This window comes from Dama dama, chromosome 24 (genome assembly GCF_033118175.1).
Source record: "Dama dama isolate Ldn47 chromosome 24, ASM3311817v1, whole genome shotgun sequence".
NCBI classification, from domain to species: Eukaryota; Metazoa; Chordata; class Mammalia; order Artiodactyla; family Cervidae; genus Dama; species Dama dama.
The window spans coordinates 14,496,555-14,516,917 of NC_083704.1; the positions used below are offsets into that span (position 1 = coordinate 14,496,555).

General features: G+C 40.3%; 1 long non-coding RNA gene across 1 annotated transcript in view; it reads left to right on the top strand.

The window, feature by feature from the left end:
- LOC133046155 (uncharacterized) overlaps positions 1-16,905 on the top strand; it is a 135,609-nt gene extending 118,704 nt beyond the window's left edge. Inside the window, exon 3 of the long non-coding RNA XR_009690433.1 lies at positions 16,742-16,905. This is a non-coding gene — a long non-coding RNA (uncharacterized LOC133046155). The remainder of the gene's footprint in view (positions 1-16,741) is intronic.
- Positions 16,906-20,363: the final 3,458 nt, after the last annotated feature.

The following is a 20,363-nucleotide window of genomic DNA, read 5'->3' on the forward strand; positions in this document are numbered from 1 at the left end:
AAAACAAAAGCAGATGGCCTCATCACCTTGACCAACCTCCCTGCTCAAGTCCTCCAGAACTTTTCCATCGCTGGCTCCAACTGCTTAGAAACTCTCCTCCCTTTTGTTTCGGCGGAGTTGAGTCCAGTCTCTCTCCCCTATTGCAACTGTCGGCCTCTGTTACAGTAGTCTTGCATGAAACCTTCCTTGCCTGTTTCACTCACATTGGTGCAGTTTTTCTTTGACATGGCTAAAGAGGGTGAGCACTTTTACATGAACACTTAGATACTCTTTTATTTGTGAAATGTCTGCTTAAGACTTTTTCCTATTTTTTAATTGTAGCTTTTGCCTTATTTTTTTAAAATGATCCATAGGTATTATTATCACCTGGATCTGCATGCTTTTTTGATATGTGTATTTCTCTCACTGCATCACAGAGTCACTTTCACATAAATCAAGAGACCATACGTATATAGCTTGAGTCTGCACTCTATTTTGTTCTCTTCAACTTGTTCCTTAACCATATGCCAAAGCCATTCAATCTTTTATTTTTCACTGAAGTATATTTATTTACAATGTTATGTTAGTATTTATTCTTTTTTTTTCATTTATTTTTATTAGTTGGAGGCTAATTACTTTACAATATTGTAGTGGTTTTTGTCATACATTGACATGATGACACAGATGTATTTATTCTTAATTATTGGAACTGTTGGAGAGGAAGCAATTTTCCTCAGCCCTTCTTCTGGCTGGTCTAAGAACTAAACTGACATGACACAGATTAACAGCAGAAAATCAAAGTAAGTTTAATAACATATATACAATGGGAGGCACAGTGGTAAATCGTCTGCCAGCCATTGCAGGAGATGCAGGTTTGATCCCTGGGTTGGAAAGATCCACTGGAGAAGGAAATGGCAACCCGCTCCAGTATTCTGAGTGCACACACGCACGCGCACACACACACACACACACACACACACACAATGGGAGAGACCCAGGAGAACTGAATAACTCACCAAAAAAGAGGATATTGAGATGTTGAGGGTGGGGAAGAGTCTGTTAAGGGAGGTGAATAGGAAAGCACAGAAAATAAAGGTGTGGTTGTTATGCAGATTTAATCATTACCTTCCTGCTTGAGAGTTTCTGGAGGTCTGGTCCTCCTCCTCTTCCCTTGGAGGGAGACCACCTTACAAATGGATTTCCCTTATTAACGTAAATGTTTCTTACAAAAGAATAGGGATAACCTACTTGGTTTTCAGAATTTTCCCCACGTCTACTCTTTCATAGAATATAACCAGCTTGAAATATGTTAGTATGCTAGAAAGACACATTTTGAGTTGGTGAATTTCGCTTCCCTGCAGAACTTTATAATAAGACATGATGCTCGGTAGTGTGAGTGTTCTCCATTTGTTCTTCCACTCCAAGATTGTCTTGGCTGCTCTTGGTCCTTCGCATTTCCATATACATTTTAGAATCAACTTGTAAATTTATGCAAACACATCCATATGCTGGAATATTGATTGGGATTGCATCAAATCTATAGGCTAATTTGGTGAGTTTTACATTTTTAAATATTCTTGTTTATGAACATAGCATAGCTCTCCTTTTATTTAAGATTTTTGATTTATCCTAAAGATGTTTTATTTTCTGTGTAGGGATACTGCATGCATTTTGGTAGATTGAGTCCTAAGGTAGTTGATGTTTTTGATGTCTTTGAAAATATTATTTTAAGATTTTCATTTTTTTATATATTTACTGCTTTCAATTGAACTGTAGTGGATTTACAATTTTGTGTTAGTATCAGGCGTACAACATAGTGATTCAGCTATGTGTACACGCATATGTGCACACACACAAACACATATAATTTATCCCTTCCCCCCTGTTTCCCTTTTGGTAACCATAGATTGGTTCTCTATGTCTATGGGTCCACTTGTATTTTTTAAATAATCTCATTTGTATCTTATTTTTTTAAGATGCCACATATAACCAATATCATGTGATATTTATCTTTGGCTTACTTCATTTAAGATTTTCATTTTCTTATTGTCTCTTATTGGTAGATAAAAACATACATTTTATATTGACTTTGAAAATAATGACCTTGCTAAATGCACTTCTATATTTCTAAATTTACCTATATATATTTAAACATGTCCTATGTATATAACCATGTTGGTGAAAGTAAAAGTTTTATTTCTTCCTTTTCAGTTCATTCCCAAACATATGTATATATTATGTACTTATTATACATATGTATATACAATGTGTGTGTGTGTGTTTGCGTTTAGTATTGGCTAGGACCTTCAGTACAATATTGAATAGGAGTCGTTGGAGAGGGCATTTTTGTTTCATTCTGAATCAGAAAGAAATCTCTAGATATTTTACCATTAAGCGTGTTTGCTGTATGTGTGGGCTTTTTGCTGTTTTTTTTTTTTTTGGTATATAGCTTTTATCATATTAATGAAGTCCCTTCCCTTGCATTAGTAGTCTGCTAAGAGGTTTTCATAAGAACTAATCTAAGGCTTCATTCTTGGTAAGTGCTGGTCCCTCTTCAGTTTGTTTTGCTCTGGTGGCATAGAACATTCAATACTTGGACTAAAACTTTGGGTGTACAGAAAGACTGGTCCTCTTTACCAAGCCTTGAACTCTATTTTTTAATAACATTCTCAATGTTTTGAGACTATTGAAAACTGTACATACAATTTCATTTAGCTGCAACTATCTTCTGGACATCTTAGAATCATATTCTGTCACCAAGTAGAAATTACTGAAGGACATTTCTAGGGGAAATTCTGAAAAGAATTTTAGGTTTTTATCAACCTGGCACTTTGACTCCCTCAAATCTTAGATGCCTTGTGTGTGAGTGTGTGTGTGTGTGTGTGTGCACGCACGCACGTGCTCAGTCATGTCCAATTCTGCGGCCCGCTAGGCTCCTCTGTCCATGGGATTTCCCAAGTTAAGAAAACTGGAGTGGGTTGCCTTTTCCTGCTCTGGGGATCTTCCCAACCCAGGGATAGAACCTGTGTCTCTTGTGTCTCCTGCATTGGCAGGCGGATTCTTTACTACTAGTGCCACCTAGGAAGCCCTCTTAGATGCCTTGGTTATTCTTGAATCCCTTCCAGAGTCTTCAAAATTCAGCCCCCCTGTTGCCTGGAGGTTTAGAAGTAAAGACTACTGTTTTATTTGTCTGCTAATTGTATGCTTCTACTATAAATATACCATTGTCTTATATACTGTGAATGGGATAAAGAACTGCCCCATTCTCTTAGAAAGAGAGTCCATCTGATGGGGGGTTAGAGACATAATAACATACATTATTACCTGCAGATAGTGTTCCAGTCAGAGATTAGAAGAGTCATTGACTCCACTGAGAACCCATGTTGGGACACTTTATCGAAACATTTATGTTTGTTTGCATGCTGGACAGGAATGACTGCTTAACTTGATGGATGCCATGGGTTAGCAACACAGAGACCCCAAGTTCTAATCTGATTCTCACACAGCATATTTGCATTCTTGAACACACTGGCCTAGCAGAAGCACCTGTTGAGAGTTGGAAGGGACCTGCTAGACCACACTGTTTAGTATTCTCCCTGAAGTCCAGAGAGGGTGCCCGACTCATGCAGCTGGCAGAATGGAACAAGTCTAGGACCCAAGGCTCAGCCTTCCTAGAGCATATTGTCTTAATATTTTAGGTGTGGAGCACAATGCTTTCACAAGCATCAAAGGGGAAAAGCATGTTCATATATGGATAAAGTTTCATTTCTTAGGATTATTGATTGATTCAGAATAGAATTGCAAATTTCACCACTTTAAAGCTGGTGCTGGACTGCAAAAGAAACCATAGTAAAACGTTTCCTCTTATTTAATTAAAAAGTCCAATATATAACCACTTTTTCAGATTCTGATATGGTAAGCACTGTCTGCAGTCCATTCTCTTTTCCAGTCACTATGATTGATCTATATTAATAGATACATTTTACATTTCAATGAATCACCAACTGGTACACACACATACTTTTAATTTATACAGAAACAATATATTCTATTCCTTTCCTATTATTCTATTTTATTCAAGAATATGTCAATCAGGATCTGCTACATCGGTCCACGTTAACAGCTACCATTTTGAAAAAACATTGATCTACATACTGGCCAGTTATCCTTCCAAATCATCTTACTCAATGTACAGTCAGAATCTTCTAGTACATAAAGCTTTCTCTGCTCTGCCCCCATCTCCCAGCTGTACCTGGGCACATATTCCTCCACCCTGAGTGAACTCTTTCATACAGTTTCCCATACAGCCTCTTCCTGTCATCAGTTCCCACAGAGTTTTCAGTATTTGCCTTATGCCACCTTCTTTGAGACACCTCCCATACCTTCCAATCTGATTTTAACTTCTCTCCATGGTTTGCTTATTTTATCATCAGGGAATGTTTACTGATGGTCATTCACCGAGCACATAGAGTATGTCAGGAACTGTGTTACTGCATAACTCTATGGTATAAATATTAATATAACCTCTCTGCATTAGATGGTAACTGTAGTTTGGAAAAGTGGCATAACTTACATAGGTAATGCTGTTGGTGAGCTATAGATCAGTGGCTTGAACTCAAGCAAACTGATCCTAGAGTTCTTTTTTTAATAATTGATTTTTAATTGGAGGAAAATTGCTTTTCAATGTTGTGTTGGCTTCTGCCATACAACAATGTGAATCAGCCATAATTATACATAAATAATTGAGCCTTGAGCCTCCCTTCCCTCCCCCCAGTCCTAGAGTTCTTGATTTTACTGATTTTTTAATATAAGCTAAGCACCAAAGAATTGATGCTTTTGAACTGTGGTATTAGAGAAGACTCTTGAGAGTCCCTTGGACTGCAAGATCAAACCAGTCAATCCTAAAGGAAATCAGTCTTGAATATTCATTGGAAGGACTGATGCTGAAGCTGAAACTCCAATACTTTGGCCACCTGATGCGAAGAACTGACTCACTGGAAAACACCCTGACACTGGAAAAGATTGAGGGCAGGAGGAGAAGGGGACAACAGAGTATGAGGTGGTTGGTTGGCATCACCTACTTGATGGACATGAGTTTGAGCAAGCTCCAGGGGTTTGTAATGGACAGGGAAGCCTGGTGTGCTGCAGTCCATGGGGTCACAAAGAGTCAGATACAACTGAGTGACTGAACTGAACTGAACTGAGTATTTATGTTATTCATTGTTTGTTTATTTGGCTGCGTAGGGTCTTAGTTGTGGTCCCTGGAATCTTTGGTCTTCGTTGAGGCATGGGGGATCTTTTAGTTGTATCGTGTGGGATCTAGTTCCCTAACCATGGGTCAAACCCAGGCCCCTTACATTGAGAGCAGGGAATCTTAACCACTGGACCACCAGAGAAGTCCCTAGGGTTCTTGCTTTTAAACTTTAACTTTGCCTGAGGATTCAAAGGGACGAAAACAACATTTCATTCACTCAGTAATCCTACTCCAATCCCACAATTTAAATTGATCTCTATGTGTATCTTGGACCTTGATTAGATGACTCAGGATTTTTTTTTTTACTATATGAATTCCACACCCTTTCTGTACACGCCTTTAATATGTTGTTTACATGGATGTGGGATACATGGCCCAGATGACATTAGAACCACATGATGTTGCCTTTTCCTCCTGACTTGTGCCCTGGAGACTTAGGGTAGGATGCTCACTGGACCTGTGGCTTATAAAGCAGGGCTGGTTCCATCCCTGGGTGTTCTCTTGATATTTGTCACTGAAGCCTTTGACTGCTGTAACTCAGCTCAGTCAAGGATTGGTAATTCCTTCAATGAGCTCATCACCACAGCAATCTCAAGGGTTGCAGAGTCCTAGGATCTTGACTGTATCCTCCACTTTGCTCCAGGCTCACCTCTGTTGTCTGGTCATCTCACCCTCATCACAGAGGAGGTGACTTGCTGCCACACTACTGTCCACTCTGTCAGGGGTCACACAGGAAATTCTTAGGCTTCCAAACTACATGGAAGTTAAGGGAGGCTCAGAGACCTAACAGAGGTCCTTTCTGCATGACTACTCCATCAATTTCTCAATCTCTCTGTTTTCCTTAGTGCCATATGAATTCTGTCTTAGAAATCTTTGCCTACCCCAGGATTGAGAAGATAGTCTCTTTTCCTTTGTTGAAAATCTATACTTTATATCTAAATCTATGATCCATTCCTTTCCGCCTGCATCCCACTCAATCCACCAAATAATTTTTCAAGCTAGAAAGGCCAGGTTTCCTTCCCCCCCCCCACACACCCTTACTCTCCCTCCCCCCCACACCCTTATTCTCCCTACCCCAGGCATATAGGAAACACTGTGATCTTATCCACCAAGACACTCTCTAGATATGTTTACAAGAGAGAAACTTAGAAATTTCTTCTTTCTTGCTATAAAACCTAGTTCTCATCTGCTCTTTTGAAATCAACTCTTATGTCTGTTTTGGATAACCAGAATTATTTTTTTAACTCTATGTTTTTATTTCTACCTCTTGCAGTCTACCTCTTGCTTAGGGAAAAGACAGTGTATACAAACATTTAAAAGAAAAAAAGTCATTCATATATTTGCAAAAGAACCATCTTCGTTACACAGTTTCGAGCGATTGTGTAATGAATGGATTCTTCAGAAATGAAGGTACCTGAAGGAATATATGGAAACCTACTGCACAGACCAGAGGCTTTGGTGGAAAATAAAAATATCAGAGTGGCCAAAACACAAGGGGGACGGGCAGGCTATAGCTGCCCTGAAAGGAGAGAAGGGAATCAGTGCCTGGGCAGATTGGGGTGAAAAAATCAGACAAGAGTTTGATACTGGAATGGAGATCTGACTGTGACTATCAGCTAGCAAAACCTAGGGACAGGTTATAAGAGGCCAGAAAACATTTCTTCTCTGAAATCAGTCTAAATGAAGTTTTCATAGTCTTCCAGCATTTCAAATGTTGATCATATTAAAGTTATGCTTGTTTTTACCTCTAGAAGATACTGTAGTGGTATAATGTAGGGCTGTTTATATGGAAACAAGCTAGAATGAGTAATATATTGTCATGAATTATACAGTTCATTATTCTTACCATGTGTGAACTCAGTTTCCTTAATTTTACAGAATTAGTTCTGTTTATTTGTGCTACACTTGCGAGATACAAAGATCAACCCGAAGCTTGTAACTCACTTCAAGAAGCTTACAGTTTAGTGAGTAGCCCTGTAACATGACTGGACATAACAATACAATACTATGGGTGGAAACGTCCACAGGCTATTATAGCAGATTTCTAAAGGAGGGTGTGGCTGAGTTCAGTATTAAACAACAAATGTGAGCTCATGGAGCTTCACTGAGGATGCATGGCCCTCCTTTTCTTAGTATCAGTCTGCACTTTAAATTCAGAAGAAGCTATTTATGTGGGGTTCATCATTGGTCAGAGCTAGGCTCCTTACAGCAGGGGAGCTAGGGAAAAGGCTGATGAGAGAGGAACTTGTTTTGTTGGGGAAGCAAAGAGAAAATACTGTGTTTGAGAGTGGATATTAGGCAACTAAATTTTTTCACCAAAATGGGTCAAGACAGTTGCTGTCAAGTAAAGTCATATGATAACTCTTTGGGACAGGAAATGTTAGGTGGTCTATCTATCAACTATCTCTCCTTCTATCTGTCATCTATCTGTCCATCTATATGTCTGTCCATATATAACAAGTGTCCCAAGTCTTTGGAAGATTTTGAATCAGTGAGAGAGTGATGAATATAATACAAGATGTTTTCCTCTGCCTATCAATTACAATCAGATTGAGAATGAAATTTATTTCTGCTCTTCTAGAATCAAGACAACAGAATTTCCCTGTGGTTTAGAAATATTAGAAAAAAAAAATGAGAAAAGAATGTAATTCCCAAACGCTTGCCTAGCAAGCACCATGCCAGTTAAGCCCTGCTCTAGGGTTGCCGTGCAGCTCCCAGTGGGCCAGATGGGAAACTTCTTAATTAGATTTCAGTGATCCTTGTTTGCCAAGGTGCATTGTTCAGGGATATCTGCTGACTGGTTGGCTAAACATTTGTTCCAATTTTTGCCTCTTCTCTGTAGTATTCTGCTGAGATGTGACTCTCTCTTGTAACTTTGCAGTTTCCTCTGACAATAGGTGAAATCTGTCTGCCCCTGTCATATGTGGAACCGGATGGATGTTGAGGGATGAGATCAAATTAATTCAACAGGTGGCAGAGACCCCTGGGGGAGGAGCAGCCTGCTCCACCTGGGTATGCTAATATAGATTTCAGTGCATGGTTATCATTCTGCAGTTCAGGCCTAATTGAATTTGCATATCCCTGATGTCTAAGAATTGATTTCCTAGATGAGGAAATCTGGGGCATAATGACCACGTGTCTATGCATCCCTGTGCATTATTTCAGGATCCAGAGGAATCTGCAGAGAATAAATTACTTAGTCCCCTTGGACAGATGGAATTTTCATGTTATCTTAGGAAAGCTGTGGGTATTTTTCCTCCTAATTGAATGGGATCATTCTGTGTTCCAAACATAGGATCGGAAGTGCCTTGGAGGCTGCTGGGAGGGTAAATAATTAGCTACCCTACTGCCTGGAGAAATAGCTTAGAGGTTTTTAGAGACACAAATGGACTGGGATATTATGCAAAATTAGTTTTGGTTTGACTCTAATTTATCTAATTTAATATAATTATTGAGAAAAGCAAAATGTGGACAGTTAGGAGCATGGAATCAAGAGCCTGGGCAAAGAGGTTCAACTTGAAAGTTCTCCTAAAGAGAAAATGACAATTAAGAGTAGATTTATTGCTTCCTCTTAACACTGCACTTACATAGTTTGCTGCATAATCTAACCCATTAGAACTTCAGTTGTGTCTTTAATATTCGTAAAACTTTACATTTATCAGAATCAAAGCCCTGTGAATAAAGGTAAATAATTGTGTAATATCATCATACTTATCTAACTTTTCCAAATATGACTAAATCTGATTCTGAATCTATTTTTTTTGAATCCCTGCACACAGGCAGAAAATAACAAAACCAGAACTCTGAAGCCAGATAATTCTATGCTGTAGGAGACATACTAGAGGCAGATGGAACTTTTTGAGGAATATTCATCACCAGCCTAGTTTTCCCTCAAGTCTGGGTCCGTGTACTCAAATAGTGATGTAAGGAAACGTTAGCAGGCGTATCATGGGCTGCTGCAGGACCTTAGGTCTGTCCCATGTCTCTCGTGACTTTCATACTTGTTAGGGAAGTTGAGTTGTAAGCCTCTGTCATAGGAGCCATAAGCAGTAGGTTTTGAATGGGATTGGAGATGATAAGGGTTAAAGGAGAAGGAACATTTGATTAAGTTATAACTTAACAGAAAATGGCTCTGGAGACTCACTCACTAGAAAGTACCTCAGGTTGGGTGGAGATCTAATGGAGTTCGGTAATTAATATTTCCATGGGGCTTCAGTCATATCAACACTAGCACTAATCTTCTCACTTATGAATCACACCAAAAAGATGTGTCAGAAGGGCCACACAAGCTATGTCATTTGGCTGAGAGGTTGATATTCAGTAGATCTCTGTGGCATATTTTTTTCAAGGAGTTCAGACGGCCAGTTGAAAGCCAATCAAGTTGTCAAGGATAGGAACTACGTAGAAGCTAGGATATTAGTATTAGGAAAGGTGGGAAGGGTAGAAACCCTGAATAAACACCGAGGGTCCCAGAACTCAGTTTTCAAATGAGGAAATGAAAGATCGGGGAGTTTTTAGCATCTTACAGAGGTCACATAAAGCTAAGTCATATTTAGAGGTTGAATCCAGCTCCATGAGATGTTAAAGCCTGACTGTTTTCTTTGACTACCTTTACTGAAATCATGAGGGTGCTCCAGACCAGTGCTCTACCATTGTCACTGAGGGCTTTTAGAACTTGTGAGCCTCTTAAACTGACAGCATCCTACTTCCCAGGAAGCATGGAGTAGGCTATGTTCCTTTGAACAATCTTCCTCAGACCTATGTCATTTGCAGCACCATGGATGGCCCTTAAAGATTGTCATCCTGAGTGAAGTCAAAGATATATCATGTGATATTGCTTACATGTGGAATATAGAAAAAGGGTACAAATGAACTTACCTACAAAACAGAAATAGAGTTACAGATGTAGAAAACAAATTTATGGCTACCAGGGGGTCAGTGGGGGAAAGGGATAAGTTGGAAAGTTGGGATCGACATATACACACTACTGTATATAAAATAGATAGCTAATAAGGACCTACTGTATAGCACAGAACTCTATTCAGTACTCTGCAATGACCTATATGGGAAAAGAATCTTAAAGAGTGGATATATGTATACGTTTAACTGATTCACTTTGCTGTATACTTGAAGCTAACACAACATTGTACATCAACTACACTGTAATAAAAATTAAAAAAAGAAAGAACTTGCCTAATGGTAAGAAGTCAATCAGCAATTGACATAGCATTCCAACCTCGACAGTTTGACTCCAAGGTCAGTGCTCTTAACTCTCACACTTCACTGCTTATGCTAATATTTGACTTGATGTTTAACAGATTTCAACTGCTTTCTCATTAGTTAGCACAATTTATCTTCCTAGTAATCATGGGAGTTAAATAGTATCATTATCCCCACTTAACTATGAGGATATAGAAGCTCTGGGAGGTTAAGTAACTTCTTCAAGGTCAGTTATCTGGTCTCAGCAGAGTCTTCTTACTCTAAACTCCAGATTCTACCCATTAATTCATTAAGATGAGACTCTTTATGTCACTTGTTATCAATGGACCACGGTGCTCTGTAAATCAGTCAGCTTTCTCTCGGAATTCCAGGACATTAGATTGCAAAAATATGCATTTATCTATGACTTTGCAGCTCCTCCCATCAAAGCTTGAAATGTACTTTTTCCTCCTCTTTAGCCTGAACTACGTGACTTGCTTTGACCAACGGAACGCAGCAAAATGATGTTGTAAGCTAGGTCTCAAGAAGCTTTGCATTCTTGTGATGGCTCTCAGAACTCTTTCAAGTTGCCATGTGAGCAAGTCTGAGACAGTTTTATGAAAGACTCCCAAGTCGTCCTGCTGAAGGCGTCCTAAGGCAGTTTACTAACTGCCTTAAGCAGCCATTCTGGCAGCAGGTTGCAGGCGCATGACTGAGCCCAGCCAAGACCAGATGAACCATCGGGATAGACCCAACCCAAATTGCTGATCTGCAGAAGTATGAGCTAAGGAAAGCTTCTATTTTTAAACCACTAAGTTTGGGGACGGTTTACTGCACATCAAAAGCTAAGTGACTCACCAGGGTGCTGAATATTGTCGCTTGACTCTTTAGGCACCCATGTGTTTGATCCCTCTCTCATCCTTCACTGTGACTGCTGAAGAACTAATGTTCTTTCAGGGGTATCCAGTAAAATTGGATTCTACTTCAAATGTGTTCAAAGTGTCTCGTTGAAAATAATTCTGGAGCAGGGGACTATCCAAGTTTTGAGTCTCTCTCTTCTTTAAATTGAAAATTCTGCTCTGCCAAAGGTTAGGTAGAGTCCACTTTCCCTATTTTGATTTGCCAGTCATGTCACATTGCAGTAACAAAGAGCTTCTTTGAATGCAGAAAGGTCATGGAGGAAGGAAAGAGTGCATTGAGTGTCACAGAAGAATGTGACTAGAAGTGATATTATGTGATTATTGTCTGCTCACTTCCGTGCTGTTTGCTGACCAAAATGGACAGAAAGGTGATAAACAGTGTAATTCCAGGTGTGATAAATTATATTCCAGTTTTATTAGGTCATATAGTTGTACAATCATTGGCATTCTGATTGTACTAAAATAATTCAGATTAAAGGACTTCCCTGGCGGTCCAATGGTTAAGACTGCACATTTCCAATGTAGGGGACGTGACTTCACTCCCTGGTCTGAGAAGCAAGACCCCACATGCTAAATGGCCAAAAAAAAAAAAAAAAAAAAAATTTAGATTTATATGCAACCAAATCATAGTGAGAAGGTTATGTTATAAATGCCTTCACACTGCATTTTTGTTTTTCATTTTGTGTCTCTAAAAGGGAAGAGTAAGATCAATGAACACAAGTGATTATATCCTTGACTTAATAATTCTTCTGGCTTGGGTAAGAACATTCACAAATGAAGGCAAATTTCCTCTGAGCTTATTTGAAAAAAAAATGGGAATATCTGATTTGGCTTTATTTATTATTTAGAGACTCAGCTTTTTTTTTTATTCATGCATTTATTAAGTAAATATTTACTGAGTACTTCCACTCTCCACTAAGTACTGTGAAAACAAGTAAGATATAGTACCTATAGAAAATTACTTATAGAACATTATAGGATACATTCATTATTAAATATGGTAATTACAAAATGAAAGAACCAAATAGAATGTTGTTTGAGCAAGAGATTAATTTGGCTTGTAGAAAACAGAAATAAATACAAAGATAAAATAATACTAGTTATAACATTTTGAATTGACATTTCTTTTTGAAATCTCTGATTCATAGACTTGTTTATTCTGGCTTTGTGGGGAAAAAAAACCACCATATGTTTATCTTCAGTACAGAATATATACCATTTCCTTTAGAGCACTGCCCTGAAATTGCAAGGGGTCATTTTCCAGCTGGTGTTGCGACTGGCTTTTCAGTAGGCTGTAGTGTCTGAGACAAGCTTTTTATGGATGATAGGGTGCATGCAATTAAATCCAATCCCACAGGCATCAGGTGGTTTTCCATTCGTTTTGTTATGTTTTGGATTGGAGCATCATTGTGTTTGTGATTGGAAGCATACCATGTTAATGTTCTAAGACTTTTAAATGATGCTGACAGAAGCGTGTTTAGCAGATAAAGAAAGCTTGAGTCCAATGTAAGTGTTGTTGAGAATGAGGATAAATCACTGGCTCTTCTGTAATTGATGGGATCCAATGTAATCACCTTGCCACTAGGAAACTGGTTGATCTCAGAGTATAGTACCATGCTTGGGACTCCTAGTGGTCACTGCCATGGATGAATTTAGAGTGAATCAGATACTCAACCAAAAGTGGTTAACAGGCAAGCACCCCCTTTTTTTTAAGTTTATGTATAGTCATCATCTCTGTTACTATGGCCACATTTTTAGAACCACACTGGTGACCTTGGGCCAGTTGACAGAAATTGGTCAGTTGGAGAGAACGGACTTGTGGACACAGTGAGGGAAGGAGAGGGTGGGATGAGTTGAGGGGGTAGCATGACATATACACACCACCATGTATAAAACACTAGCTAGCAGGAAGCTGCTCCATACCACAGGGAGCTCAGCTCGATGGTCTCTGATGACCTAAAGGGGCGAGCTGGGCGGTGGGAGGGGGGCTCAAGAGGGAGGTGACATGTGTATACATGTGGTTGATCCATGTTGTTTTAGCAGACAGCAGAAATTAGCACAGCATTGTAAAGCAATTATATTCCAATAAAAATAGATATTCGAAAAATAAATTATTTTACATACACACACACACGACTCAGAATAGGTGTTCCTATTAATTAAGGGCCTCTTTGGCAGTGAGGTCTTGAGGCCCATTTACAAGTGGCATATTAATCTATATCGCTCCCAAATTGCCTTACCAGCAGTCTCCTTCTTTCCAAGGGATGGATGGACCCTGTGTTTACAGATCTATGTGGGTCATTACTTCCGCGTGAAAGAAAAGTGAAAGTGAAATCTCTCAGTCGTGTCCGACTCTTTGCGACCCCATGGACTGTAGCCTACCAGGCTCCTCCGTCCATGGGATTTTCCAGGCAAGAGTACTGGAGTGGGGTGCCATTTCCTTCTCCAGGAGATCTTCCCGTCCCAGGCATTAGAACCTGGGTCTCCCGCATTCGAGGCAGATGCTTTACCGTCTGAGCCACCAGGGAAGTCCTGGTATTTCTCTTTCCTGAACTCTTTCACATCCAGTCCCCCTCTGAGTGTGGTTATAATGCCATAGCTGTCCACGTTCTCTTGTGGCGAAACTTTCCATAAATCTTAAGTGTGTAATAGTTACAGACAAGTTTCTCGGTCTCAGCATTATTGTTTACTCTAGGTTGGATCATTCTTTCTTGTGGGTGAGATGTTTCTGTGCGTTTTAGGATGTCTAGCAGCATCCCTGCGTTCTACTCACTAGATGCCCACAGCACACCTTCCCCCAAGTCGTGACAACCAGAAGTGTAGCTGAACATTACTAAGTGTGCTTGTGGGAGGGCAAGGTTATCCCCAGTTAAAAATAACTAAGGTAGGGTGACAATGCAAAATCATTTGACTAGAACGGTCCCATTTCAGGCCTGTTGCCCTGGCCTGCTTTTTAGCTCAAATGTGTCCCTGTTTATATGAGAAATTATAGTTGCTCTAGTCATAAGAGACTCCCCATGAGATCAAACGTGTGGGTTGATGGAGGGGTGGTTGTGTGCCAAGAGAAGTCATGCTGTGGATGTGAGACATCTGCTCACGGGACTTTCTCATGCTTCAGGAACTGCGTGGGTCCAGTCCTGCACACACCTTCTCCATCTGATGAAGGTGTGTGCTGGTGTGTGCGTCTGACTTCACACCTCAGAGACTGTAGATAATGCACAGTGCAGGACATCTACCTGTTTGCACAGGCACACAAATTAAGCCTCAACCAGAGCATAATCTCAGGCAAGAGTATTTTTCCAGGTAGTACTTTGTAAAGAACAGAGGGGGTTTGTATTCATAAAATCCCAAGAATTGTGCTTTTCCCATCAGGGTTGTCACAGACCCCAGAGAGCATCCCTGTCTTCCACGGGTTCAAGGTGGCCTGGCTTCAGCTGAGCTGTGAGCCAAGTGGCAGGGCTGCTTGCATTGCAACTTGGATCAGCTGGAAGCTTCCTCTTGCTCTTGCGCTTACTCAGCACTGAATGTTTTTAATAACCTGGCAAATAGATTGGAAAAGCACAACTAAATATGGTATATGTTGCCTATAAAACCCACAAGTCCACTTTGCCTCCTTTTTAGTGATGATAGGAAATGCAAGATTCAGGACCTTTTCTCCTAAGAAAGAATATCCTGGCTTGCCCCAGATCACTGCATCCCCAGAAATTAAAAGCATTCTGTGTTTGTAAGGAGTCTATCTTCTCAGAACTATTGTGCAAGTGTTTCCAAGGCATTTGCTGTAGTTGCTATTTTTATCTTCCTAGTCTCATTCACATGATGAACCAGCATGATGTTTTCTAGGATGGTACAAAGATCATGGTCCCTGAAAGTGCAATTGTAAAACAGACACAGAATATCAAAACGATTTTAAGTCTGAGGGGTAAAGTTGTTTGGCTCTTTCTGCTTCATAAAAGCAATGGATCCTGGTGTCTCTTCTTTTGGGGGTAAGACTAAATAATTGATTAGATTAATAGCAGCGTGCTGGCTACTATAGAATATTTCTTCCGGTAAGCAGATCATATCTAGCAAACCAGTTGTAAGATGAGTCTCATCTACTTAAACATGAGACTATTGATTGTCACCCTTAAGAACTCATCTGTCTTTTGTATCAACCAAATTGGTGAGTCAGATGACTCCATGAGAAGAATCAACCCCCTGAAATCTTCATTGGTGGCACATACTTCTGAGATTTCCCCAGGGATGTCATTATATTTGGGTTTCGTTTTTTCATACAGAAATGGAGTTCTAGAAACTTCCATTCAACTTCCTACCAAAATAAACCTTCCTCCGTGGGTCAGATTACAACTGTGATTATGCCAATTGCTGATGATAACTAGTCTCCAATATACTTGGGAACCAAGTTATCATCATCTACACATGATGTAGATGAAGACCCAGCTGGGACTACTTTGAGGTACACTCAAGTCACAGTCTATTTAATACTTGACCTCTGTAAAGCCCTCATTAGTTCCTATGAATCACGATGACACTCTGGGTCCCTAGGGATAAGCTTTGATTTAAATTGAACTTCCCACAACCTCCTCATCTGGGTGAAACTCTTTACTCAATGCCCACTCTGTGTGGCTAATGGCTATAAGACCCTTTGAGGAAGGTGAGGAGGAAGATTCAAGGTAACTACCTCTTGTGTTAATACAGAATCCTTCCTCCTGGATATCCAGCCTTTTCTTAGAGATCTGAACCTGGCAAGTAACTTGAGTATAAAGGGGTTTTATGTCGATGGTTCAGGTATTGCTTCTGATGGACACAATATTGGAGGTTATGAAACTCAAGCAGAATGTCAGCGGGCTGCCTGCCTACCCTTTCCTCCCTCACAGAACACCATTATCAATCAGCAATAGCCATATATTCCTATGGTTCAGACCACTGTCATCATCGTTTTACCCCACTGCTGTTTATTTTAGCCATGCACACCTTTCCCCTCAGGCAGTTACACCTTCCTAAACAGTTATACCACCCAAGCATTCTCCAACCCTACTGAAAGGCAAGCGGTCAATTTCAAAATCAGCGTCTTCTACCAGCAACTTTAAGAATATATGATAGCAATGCTGGTTTTCTCTCCTCCCATTTCTTGAATACTCAATAAGGGGAGTTCCTTCCGGTCCTTTTTATAGGATTTTTGTAAGATACATTTAGGAGTGAGTGAACAGTTTGTATAAAATAAACCAGCTCCCTCCTTTCTGTCTCCCAAAGCCTTTTTGATCACTAAATGTTAATTTTGTTAAAGTTGTATCCATAAACTTTTTAATATCCACATAGTATAAAATGCTTATGACAAAAATTAGCCGTTCTTTTTCTCACCCTCCCTACTTTTTATTCCTTCTCTTTTCAGGTTGGAGAAGCAGGGCTGGGAAGTCATGGAGGCAGAGACCTACACCCATCCCCCTGCAGGAATCACTGCTTAGCAAGCCATGCTAGGGCATTCACCCCTGGAGCCACGTCACCACAGCTGAAAATTATCACCAAAGCGGTGGCCGCAGACCATGCACCATTGAGCTCTGCTGGAAAGGGTAATTGCTGCTTTGCTATTTGACTTTCAACTACATATGGCAGTCTAGGCAACTCGTCTCCAAGTGACCCTGTGCTTTTTCATCCTACCCTAGAGATTCAGGTTCACAGGTGAGAGCTGTGGACAGACCAGGGTTAAGAAATGTATCTGTATTTCCTATGCTAGGGGTTGGTGAAGGGAATGTCTCTTTTCTGGAACTTATAGATGGAAGGACCCTGACTTCAACTCATGTTGAGATTTACCTGCTGGGAGGCAGTGATGTATGTGTGCGTGAGTGCTAAGTCCCTTCAGTCGTGTCTGATTCTGTGCAACCCTAGGGACTGCTGCCCACGAGGCTCCTCTGTCCGTGCGATTCTCCAGGCAAAAATACTGAAGTGGAGTATTTCCTTCTCCAGGGGATCTTCCTGACCTAGGGATTGAACCCAGGCCTCTTACATCTACCTGCATTGGCAGGTGGGTTCTTTACCACTAGCACCGCCTGAGAAGCCCCATGATGTATATTCACAGTAAAAGGATAACTACATTCCTTTTCTCTTTCCCCCAGTTTTCCCTCTGGCTGGGTGGAAATGTGGACAATAATTAACGAGACTTCGTGGCTATTAACCCCTCTTCCTCACGCTGATGAATTAGTATGAACCCTGGGAGCGTATGGAGTCTATCCCTCCCATCCAGGCAGTGCTGTGATCTTAGACTGAGAAGGGTGGCTTTCAGCTGGTATTTGGCAACAATTGCATATTTCTTGCCTGGAAGAATTTGATAGTGACTCCAAACTTACACCTCCAGAGGAAATGGTTTCCTTTTAGTCATACACACCCTCGGGAGAAAGATGACTGGCCAGGACAGTCTGGATCCATGGCCCTGAACCTCCCACATAGGGTTTGGAAACAATAGTGGCTGTAAATCACCTTGCTCTCACCAAATAATCTAGATATCCCTCTTGTAGCTAAACCCAGAAAGGCAAGAGGCGTCTGAATTGGCTTCAGCTTCTGGCTTCTCATATGCTCACCACTGAGGCATATAAAGAAACAGAAACAGCCTTAGAGAGTCTAAGGGCTGTTTGGCTTTAAACATCTTTTATTTTCTAATTGCATTAGAGTAAAAACAGTAGTTAAAATATACCCTTGGCTGTTGTCATGAAAATCATAATAACAAATTAGCCTAAAATAGTCAGTTTTCTGTGGTTTCCAAGGATACTGCCACAGTTAGAATTGTTGCCTGCCGATCAATTTGTTTCTAATTTTTGGGGGACGTTAAAACAAAACCATGGAAGGGGAAGGGCTAGAGGAAGAGTTGTTCTTGCTACATATGTGTTAGAAGAGAAGGGGGAAGGTTTCTAAAGCAAAATGTGTTGATTCTTTTCAGATCAGTTTAAGGAAAATGGCTAAACCAACTCTGGTCCCACGGAAGTGGCTTAATTGAAAGCAAAAGCTCACAGGTTCTGTTTTAAATAGTCAAAGTGGCTAAGTCCTCTAACTAACAAGACTGTAAAATCTGGCTCCTATTTTGTTTCAGTTCAGCTTTCATTCATTGGGTGCTCTGCCAACAATCTCTTATTAACTCTTATTAACTTATAGTTACCTGAGGAGGATGTATGTTAGACCCTTGTTATTTGGCCCCCTAAACATCCATTCTTCCTTTTTTGGGGCACTAATTCCTTACTTCCTTTTAGCAAATTACATTTTCCCCATTTTATACTATCCAGTTCAACAGTAAATTAAGATGCTATAGCCGTGTTAGCACTGTGAACCCAATCAGGCCACTCATAGTTAACCCTGGGTAGACCAATCTTCAGCCGAGCTTTATAGTTACTGAAAATTAGTTAGTATTTGTTTCGTGGCACTTCTCACTGAGGCTATGTTCCTGCCTACAACTTGCCTACAACGTTATCTTGTTTCCTGCGCTTCTTTGTTCATTCTGTAAAGTATTAATATCCTTCTAACAAGTGTGCATTTCTGCTTACATTAGCCAGAACCCAAAAGTAATGCCAAGTGTTATTATTCTCATTTTAATTTGAGAAAACCGATGCTCAATTAAATTAAATCCTTTGTCCAAGGCTAGTCAGGTGATGGAGTCTGAATTCAAACTCACACGTACTTCTCTCTCCTAACTCTGCCCCCACCATCTATTTCCTCTTATGTGAATTAATAACTTATTTTCCCTGGCTCTATCTCAAGTCAAGGGCTTTCTTTTTCAACAGTGGAATCAAGGGTGACTCTTTGGGAAATCATTGTTCACACTTTCTCTTTCTTGATATGTTGCATTTTTATGTGTATTTGATGATTTTTCTCTGCCCGTTCTTTTCATCTATGTAAGGGGGAGTGACAATGATTGTCTCAAGCACTGGGATCTCCCACACATTCTTTCAGGCTGTGGGAGGATATCTGTTTCTCTTCCCTTTCTTTTTCTTCCCTTCTCATTTCTTTCTTTCTTCCAGAGTCCCTGGCCTTGAGCATCAGAATAGAAGAAGAAATAGGAATGTTTCAAGTGGAGAATATTGAAAAGAGCATGGGCTTAAGAATCAGGCAGAGCTAGGTTTACATTTCTAGCCCATGAATGTCTAGCATATTATTGGGGAAATCATGGCATAGTTAGGAGTTTAAATCCACTATAATGTTTTGTTGCCAACTTAGAGACCCAGGATGATGGCTGTGTTTGGAGGGTGACGCCTCAGCTGTCTGACTGCTGCATCTCGTCTGCCTTGATAGCACCAAGCTCCCTGGAGTGTCACTGCCTTTCCAAAGGCCCTCTGTTACTTGGAGGAAGCCAGATTGAAAGCGTAGCTTCTTCCCTGCACAGGTAGATCTGCTGAGGCGGGTTGCATGCATAGCTGTGAATATTACTACTCTTGAGTTTTTGTGCCAGGTGAATCTGGTGACCAAGCTAGAGGCTCCAGGAGCTCTGGGGTTTGTCCCTCAGCCACTTGCCCTTTGGTTTCTGGAATGCTGAACCCAGAGTGTTGGCCAGGCCTCCTTGGGGTCCCTTCCTGTGCCCCTCACCCCCGCCATTTTTTTTTTTTTTTTTTTTTTTACTGTTTGGCTCCACAGTGGGTTAGTGGCAGCTGGTAGGGATATTATTTTATCTTATACTTTTCTTCCTGAAGTTCACTTAAGCTTCAGGTGAGTGGCTAACACCTTTCACTAGTTCTGTAGTCATGTACTATTAGATTGAATTTATTTCACTGAGGTTTTGGGAGCTGTGAGCTATATATTTGGATTGAGGTCACTTGCATTGATGATATACCTCTTAATCCAGAGTTCTTTTCTTATTATTGAGCTTGTTTCTTGAATTAGAGAAATGAATACAATTACATGCATGTGAAGAATCCTAAGACATCCCTTGCTGCTCAATTAATCCTAATTTTCCTTCCTTACCATCCTGCGTTGTCCTCATCCAGGACATAAGCATCAGGATGGAAGGAAAAATGCAAATACTTAAATACACATAT